Source organism: Garra rufa, chromosome 5 (genome assembly GCF_049309525.1).
Source record: "Garra rufa chromosome 5, GarRuf1.0, whole genome shotgun sequence".
Lineage (NCBI taxonomy): Eukaryota > Metazoa > Chordata > Actinopteri > Cypriniformes > Cyprinidae > Garra > Garra rufa.
Genome location: NC_133365.1, coordinates 57,838,870 through 57,846,651, shown reverse-complemented (window position 1 = coordinate 57,846,651; position 7,782 = coordinate 57,838,870).

Here is a 7,782-nt window from a genome sequence, read left to right as displayed (position 1 = left end):
ATTTTTCATGCATTCAAAATAATTTGCATGCAAACATCCTGCTGTACTGCACACTTAATGTGAAAAGAGTAGTATCAAAGTATGCTTTTCCATGAGGTCAAAGGACAGAAGGGCTCAGAGAGGTCTGGGGGAATGTTTTAATGGCAGCTCAAATCCACACAACAATGACACACGTTCATGTTCACTGCAGTGTCTCCTCCAGCTGATTCCCAGACACACAATCCCTCCGACGGCCTTCTCCGAAACACCTCATCCACGTAAGAAAATACAGCATTTTCACTTAGATTTGGCAAATACAGAAGCAAACCCAAACACTTTATTTTCCCCAAAAAGGTACGACTGTAAATAAAAACCCACGCCAAACATGAATTCTCCAATCCGTCCGTTTCTGGTTTCTCATGTCCGTGTATCTACTCAAATAGCTAAAACGTTAACAGTCTGTACATCTACAGGGGCTCATCCTCATCAAGACGCCCCGATAATTACAGCAGGAAATAAAATGAACTAAAAAAATGCTATTTACTACAAACTCACAAAGGTAGGATTCTCAGGACAGATGTTGTGTTTGCAGAAAACTATTGAGAAATAACACAAGATGACTGAAGGAACAACCAAACCGCTTTATGAAACACATCAGGATTTAGGTGTACAGTTTTTGCTTTTGTTTAAAGGTGAGTTATGAGACAATAACACCGCAGATATTCCAATGATCTTAACTCACCCACATAGAGGCGAGAAAGACTTTAACCAAACCAGTTTTGACTCCAAACTCCAAGGCCCAGTGGACAGAAGGCACTTTAAATGAATTTAACGTTGTGAAGGCAACCCTTTTATATCATTTGTAGGGAATCCTATCATTTAATGTCATTTCAATTTAGCATGCAATAAAATCCTTAGATGTCATCGTTTAAATAAACACAAAATCAAAACAGATTAACTGCAAAAAAGAATTTCTTCGTATTTTGTCATTTTGATTACAAAACATTTTTAAATTAAGATACATTTACTTTAGAAGCAAAATGAGTCTTGTTTTGTGAACAAAGTACCAAAGTAAAGAGTTTTTGCTTAAAACGGAAAAAAAGAATTATCAGGAAATAATCAAAAGCTAATTTCATTTTGATAGACTTTAAATAAATATATCTTGACTCATGAATGTTCTGATATTTGTACTGCACTGAAAAAAATATTCATTGAATTTACTAAAAAAAAAAGTAAGGTAAGTGGTTGCAATTAATTTATTGTAGCTGCATTTAAGTAAAAAATGTTGAATGTTAGTCAACTAAATTTGTTTATTTAAATGTAGCTAAAATAAATTGATTGCAACCACTTAACTTAAAAAATTGAGTAAATTCAATGAAATAAAGCTTCAGCTTTAAATAAATGTATCTTGATTTATCAATGTTCAGATATTTGTACTGCACTGAAAAAAAAATTCATTGAATTTACTAAAAAAAAAGTAATGTAAGTTGGTTGCAATTAATTTATTGTAGCTGCATTTAAGTAAAAAAATTGAAAGGTAGTCAACTAAATTTATTTAAATGTAGCTCAAATAAATTGAATGCAACCACTTACCTTAAAAATTGAGTAAATTCAATGAAATAAAGCTTTAGCTTTAAATAAATGTAAATTTACAAAAAAAAAAATAAGGTAAGTGGTTGCAATCAATTTATTTTAGCTGCATTTAAGTAAAAAAGTTGAAAGTTAGTCAACTAAATTTGTTTATTTAAATGTAGGTAAAATAAATTGATTGCAACCACTTAACTTAAAAATTTGAGTTAATTTAATGAAATAAAGCTTTAGCTTTAAATAAATGTAAATTTACTAAAAAGAATTAAAGTGGTTGCAATCAATTTATTTTAACTGCATTTAAGTAAACAAATGTTGAAAATTGGTCAACTAAATTTATTTAAATGCAGCTAAAATAAATCGATTGCAACCACTTACCTTTAAAAAATTGAATAAATTCAATGAAATCAAGCTTCAGCTTTAAATAAATGTATCTTGATTTATGAATGTTCAGATATTTGTACTGCACTGAAAAAAAAAATGATTCATTGAATTTACTAAAAAAAGTAAGGTAAGTGGTTGCAATCAATTAATTTTATCTGCATTTAAGTAAAAAATGTTGAATGTTAGTCAACTAAATTTGTTTATTTAAATGTAGCTAAAATAAATTGATTGTGACCACTTAACTTAAAAAATTTAGTAAATCCAATGAAATAAAGCTTCAGCTTTAAATAATGTATCTTGATTTATCAATGTTCAGATATTTGTACTGCACTAAAAAAAGTAAGATACGTGGTTGCAATTGACTTATTTTAGCTGCATTTAAGTAAATAAAAGTTGAAAGTTAGGCAACTAAATGTATTTAAATGTAGCTAAAATAAATTGATTGCAACCACTTACTTTAAAAATTGAGTAAATTCAATGAAATAAAGCTTTAGCTTTAAATAAATGTAAATTTACTAAAAAGAATTAAAGTAAGTGGTTGCAATCAATTTATTTTAACTGCATTTAAGTAAAAAAATGTTGTAAATTGGTCAACTAAATTTATTTAAATGCAGCTAAAATAAATTGATTGCGACCACTTAACTTAAAAAATTTAGTAAATCCAATAAAATAAAGCTTCAGATTTAAAATAAATGTATCTTGATTTATCAATGTTCAGATATTTGTACTGCACTGAAAAAAATATTCATTGAATTTACTAAAAAAAAAGTAATGTAAGTTGGTTGCAATTAATTTATTGTAGCTGCATTTAAGTAAAAAAATTGAAAGGTAGTCAACTAAATTTATTTAAATGTAGCTCAAATAAATTGAATGCAACCACTTACCTTAAAAATTGAGTAAATTCAATGAAATAAAGCTTTAGCTTTAAATAAATGTAAATTTACAAAAAAAGTAAGGTAAGTGGTTGCAATCAATTTATTTTAACTGCATTTATGTAAAAAAAGTTGAAAGGTAGTCAACTAAATGTATTTAAATGTAGCTAAAATAAATTGATTGCAACCACTTACCTTAAAAATTGAGTTAATTCAATGAAATAAAGCTTTAGCTTTAAATAAATGTAAATTTACTAAAAAGAATTAAAGTGGTTGCAATCAATTTATTTTAACTGCATTTAAGTAAAAAATGTTGAAAATTGGTCAACTAAATTTGTTTATTTAAATGTAGCTAAAATAAATTGATTGCAACCACTTAACTTAAAAAATTGAGTAAATTCAATTAAATAAAGCTTCAGCTTTAAATAAATGTATCTTGATTTATGAATGTTCATATATTTGTACTGCACTGAAAAAAAATGATTCATTGAATTTACTAAAAAAAGTAAGGTAAGTGGTTGCAATCAATTAATTTTATCTGCATTTAAGTAAAAAATGTTGAATGTTAGTCAACTAAATTTGTTTATTTAAATGTAGCTAAAATAAATTGATTGCGACCACTTAACTTAAAAAATTTAGTAAATCCAATGAAATAAAAGCTTCAGATTTAAAATAAATGTATCTTGATTTATAAATGTTTAGATATTTTCACTGCACTGAAAAAATTATTCATTGAATCTACTTAAAAAAATTAAGGTAAGTGGTTGCAGTCAAATTATTTTAGCTGCATTTAAGTAAAAAATGTTAAAAGTTACTAAACTAAATTTATTTAAATGTAGCTTAATTTATTGAGTGCAACCAATAACCTTAAAAAATGAGTAAATTCAATCAATCATTTTTTTCAGTGACAGAGTAAAAAAAATAATTTGTTTGCAGTGAAAATGTTCCTAACAATTCACAATAACACCAATCTTTCACCAACATTCATCTTGAAATGCACATAAAATTGCTTTTAAGATCATGTTGCTCATGTTATTGGTTATTAAAAAATATTTACACAATAAATATCCATTTTCAATCTAAAACATCGCATTTTCCAAGTAAAAAGGGTTGCAAGCTGTTTCATGTTGACTTTAATTGGAGAAATTATGTTTATGGCATCATAATTAGTCTGTGCGAAATATAAAACCAACAGAAGTCACACGCAACTAATGTACAAATCACATCAACTCTAACCAGCTTTCGATTTGTTCGCAAGTTTGGCCGAAAACGCTTTACAAAGTTCCCAGTTCAGCCACACAGACAAAGACAGTAACCGCACATTGTGCTTCACAAAAGCATCATCAACTAAAGAAAGTCAATAAATTAAAGCAACCGGTCAAGGAATAACTCAACATCACCAAGCCATAGAGTTTAGATTGGATAGAAACCATTTTTAAATTTACACTAACAGCCTGCAGATCAATCGCTCACAAATTCACTTCCACTCATGTTGTTTCAAGTTCACTACGCCAATTCAATTTGTTTATCTTAACTGTAACAACTCATCACATTTGCATGTTCCAGTAACTCCCATCGCCAACCTGATGGCTGTTTGAAGACTGAAATTAGCTCAAAATCACTAGAAAATATTGATCATGATGACAAGTAGTTTGACTTGTGCAATACTGGGTTGGGTAGTTGGTCAATTCAGATCAAGTTTTCATTGTGGGAATTAAAAAATAAAGATGTTCAATGTCTAATACGACTGATTCGTAAAAATAAAGATTTCAAATGGGGGTTTTCACAGCAAAGAAGAACCATTTTTGGGTTCCCCAAAGAACCTTTCAAAAAATAAAAGAAGAACATTGTAATATTTCAAAGTACCTTTTGTGGAATGGAAAGATTCTATAGACGTTAAAGGTTCTTTAAGAAACCACCAATGCCAATAAAAACCTAGATTGTGAATCCAAATGCATGCACTGAAATAAAACTTAAAGAGACTGAAACTGGCAGGTTTGGACTTTTCTGTTGCATCCGTTGACATTATAACAGCTAGAGACAATACTGAGAGGTAGAGGTGAAGGGGAACAAGAATTGTGGGTACTTGTAAATTTCATGGGAAGGTCAAAGCGGTTGAGGGTTTTTGGGTAACAGATGTAATACAGTAGATGCAGCTCATGTAATGTCTCTCGTACTATTCACGTGAAAATCACTAGCTAAACATAAAAATGCTAAGAAACTGTAGTTTTGAGTATGGTGGACTTGACACAAAGACAACATGAATCTAAAAACTCAAGAACAAAGTGTGGAAACCTGGGAGAGGGTGAAACCTCTCAGTTTACGTGTGAAACTAACAATAAAAACAGTCTAAAGGTGACGTTTGACATATCCAGAAACACACTGACAAACATCTCAAATGGTCCTTTCAATCAGGGTTTGTTGGAATTACCAAAATCATGAGTTTGTTAACAATAAGTTTGCTTCTTCATGGAGAAATGTGTCTTTCCATTAGTTGCTCACCATTGGAGTGAATGGGTGCCGTCAGAATGAGAGTCCAAACAGCTGATAAAAACATCACAATAATCCACACCACTCCAGTTTACCAGTTAACGTCTTGAGAAGCAAAAAACTGTGAGTTTGCATGAAAACCAAGTCATCATTGAAACATTTTTAACATCAAACCGTTGCTTCCGGCTAAATATGAGTTTTACTCCATCCATAATGTTGCTTTCTCCAGTGAAAAAGTCCTTTGGTCTGAATCAGGAGGGAAATATGCACAGATCAAACACTGTTTACAACTGAAAACACTTTAAAACAGTTGTAAACAAATATGTGGGTTGATGTGAGATGGACTTTTTCGCTGGAGGTGGACTCGTATTTTAGTTAAAAATGTCTTAATGATGGATTTGATTCTTACAAACACACAGCTTTTGCCTTCTCAAGATGTTAAGTGAATGGGTGCCGTCAGAATGAGAGTCCAAACAGCTGATAAAAACATGACAATAATCATCAATAAGAAATCCTTCACTCCAGTCCATCAATTAACATCTTGAGAAGCGAGAAACTGTGTTTGCAAGAAATCAAATCATCATTGAAACGTTTTTTTAACGTCAAACCACTGCTTCTGGCTAAATACGAAGTTTCTCTTTTCATAATATTGCTTTCTCCAGAGAAAAGTCCTTTGGTCTGAATCAGGAGAGAAATATGCACAGATCAAACACGGTTTACAACTGAAAATGTTTTAAAACAGTTGTAAACAAATATGTGGGTTAATGTGAGATGTTTTTTTCACTGGAGGAAGTCTTATTATGGATTATGGACTCATATTTTAGCTAAAGACATCTTAATGATGGATTTGTTTCTTACAAACACACAGCTTTTGTCTTCTCAAGATGTTAAGTGAATGGGTGCCGTCAGAATGAGAGTCCAAACAGCTGGAAAAACATCACAATAATCATCAACAAGAAATCTTTTACTCCAGTTCATCAATTAACATCTTGAGAAGCAAAAAACTGTGTTTGCAAGAAACCAAATCACCATTGAAACGTTTTAATGTCAAGTCCTTGCTTCCGGCTAAAAACGAGTTTTCTCTCTTCATAATATTTCTTTCTCCAGTGTAAAAGTTTTTTTGGTCTGAATCAGGAAAGACATTTGCACAGATCAAATACTGAAAACTTTTCAAAACAGTTGTAAACAAATATGTCTTCTCAAGATGTTAAGTGAATGTGTGCCATCAGAATGACAGCGGATTAAACATCACAATAATCATCAACAAGAAATCCTTCACTCCAGTCCATCAATCAATATCTTGAGAAGCGAAAAACTGTGTTTGCAGGAAACCAAATCATCATTGAAACGTTTTTAACGTCAAACCGCTGCTTCCAGCTAAATACAAGTTTTACTCCATACATAACATTGCTTTCTCCAGTAAAAAAGTGGTCTGAATCAGGAAAGAAATATGCACAGAGTTAAAAACGTCTTAATGATGAATTTGTTTCTTACAAACACACAGCTTTTGTCTTCTCAAGATGTAAAAACTGATGGACTGGAGTGATGTGGCATTGTGGATTATTGTAATGTTTTTAATAAGCTGTTTGTACTCTCATTCTGACGGCACCCATTCACTCCAAAGAATCCATTGGTGAGCAAGCGATGGAATGAAACATGTCTCCAAATCTAATGAAGAAACAAATTATATTCCTTGAAGAACAACTCCTGAATTGGTGAGCGCTGATGTAGAAATAAATAATTCTTGAGTCTGACAACATTACAACTTCATCTCAATTCCAGTAATTCCAACAAGACAAATGCAGCATTTAATCTGGATCAAGACCCCCATAAGATGAGTAAAACGCTAAAACACTTGCACGAAGAACAACTCGCACAATCGCTGTTGAAATCACTCATTGGAAGTGACGGACATGCCGTAGATTGGGACTTTTTTTTAATGTTTCAACGGTAAAACACAAACTAGTCTGGAATATTGCTTTGCGGCAGCTATTTACAGAACTGCAAAACAAACAAATAAAAAAAGTAGTCACAGACAAATCTGATCTACACACATACAGCTTACATTCTTCTGTTTTATGAGTGGTCCTCTTCCAAAACAACAATAAAAAAAAAAAAAAAAAAAAAAACTGTAAACATAAAAAAAAAAATTACACTTTATTTGTGTTTTCAATGATAGCAATCCGTCATTTTCGTGGAATCATCTCTGCTTCATGATCATTCGTGTTTACCCTTTATAAACCCTTAAATTCAGTCCCGCTGGAATCAGCTGCTCCGAAAGAGCGGCGACTTTCCCAGTGGATTCAAGTAAACAGAATTTCTCACATTGTTTGCTCCATTATTTTATTCCTCAGGGAAAGGACACCCTCTTCTGTTTGTTTCATAAGTGCTTTCTGCCTGCTCTCTCCCTCTCACGACCAAAGCGCAAACCTCATTTTCATCTCGGGGGGAACAAAGAAAACCAACGAGA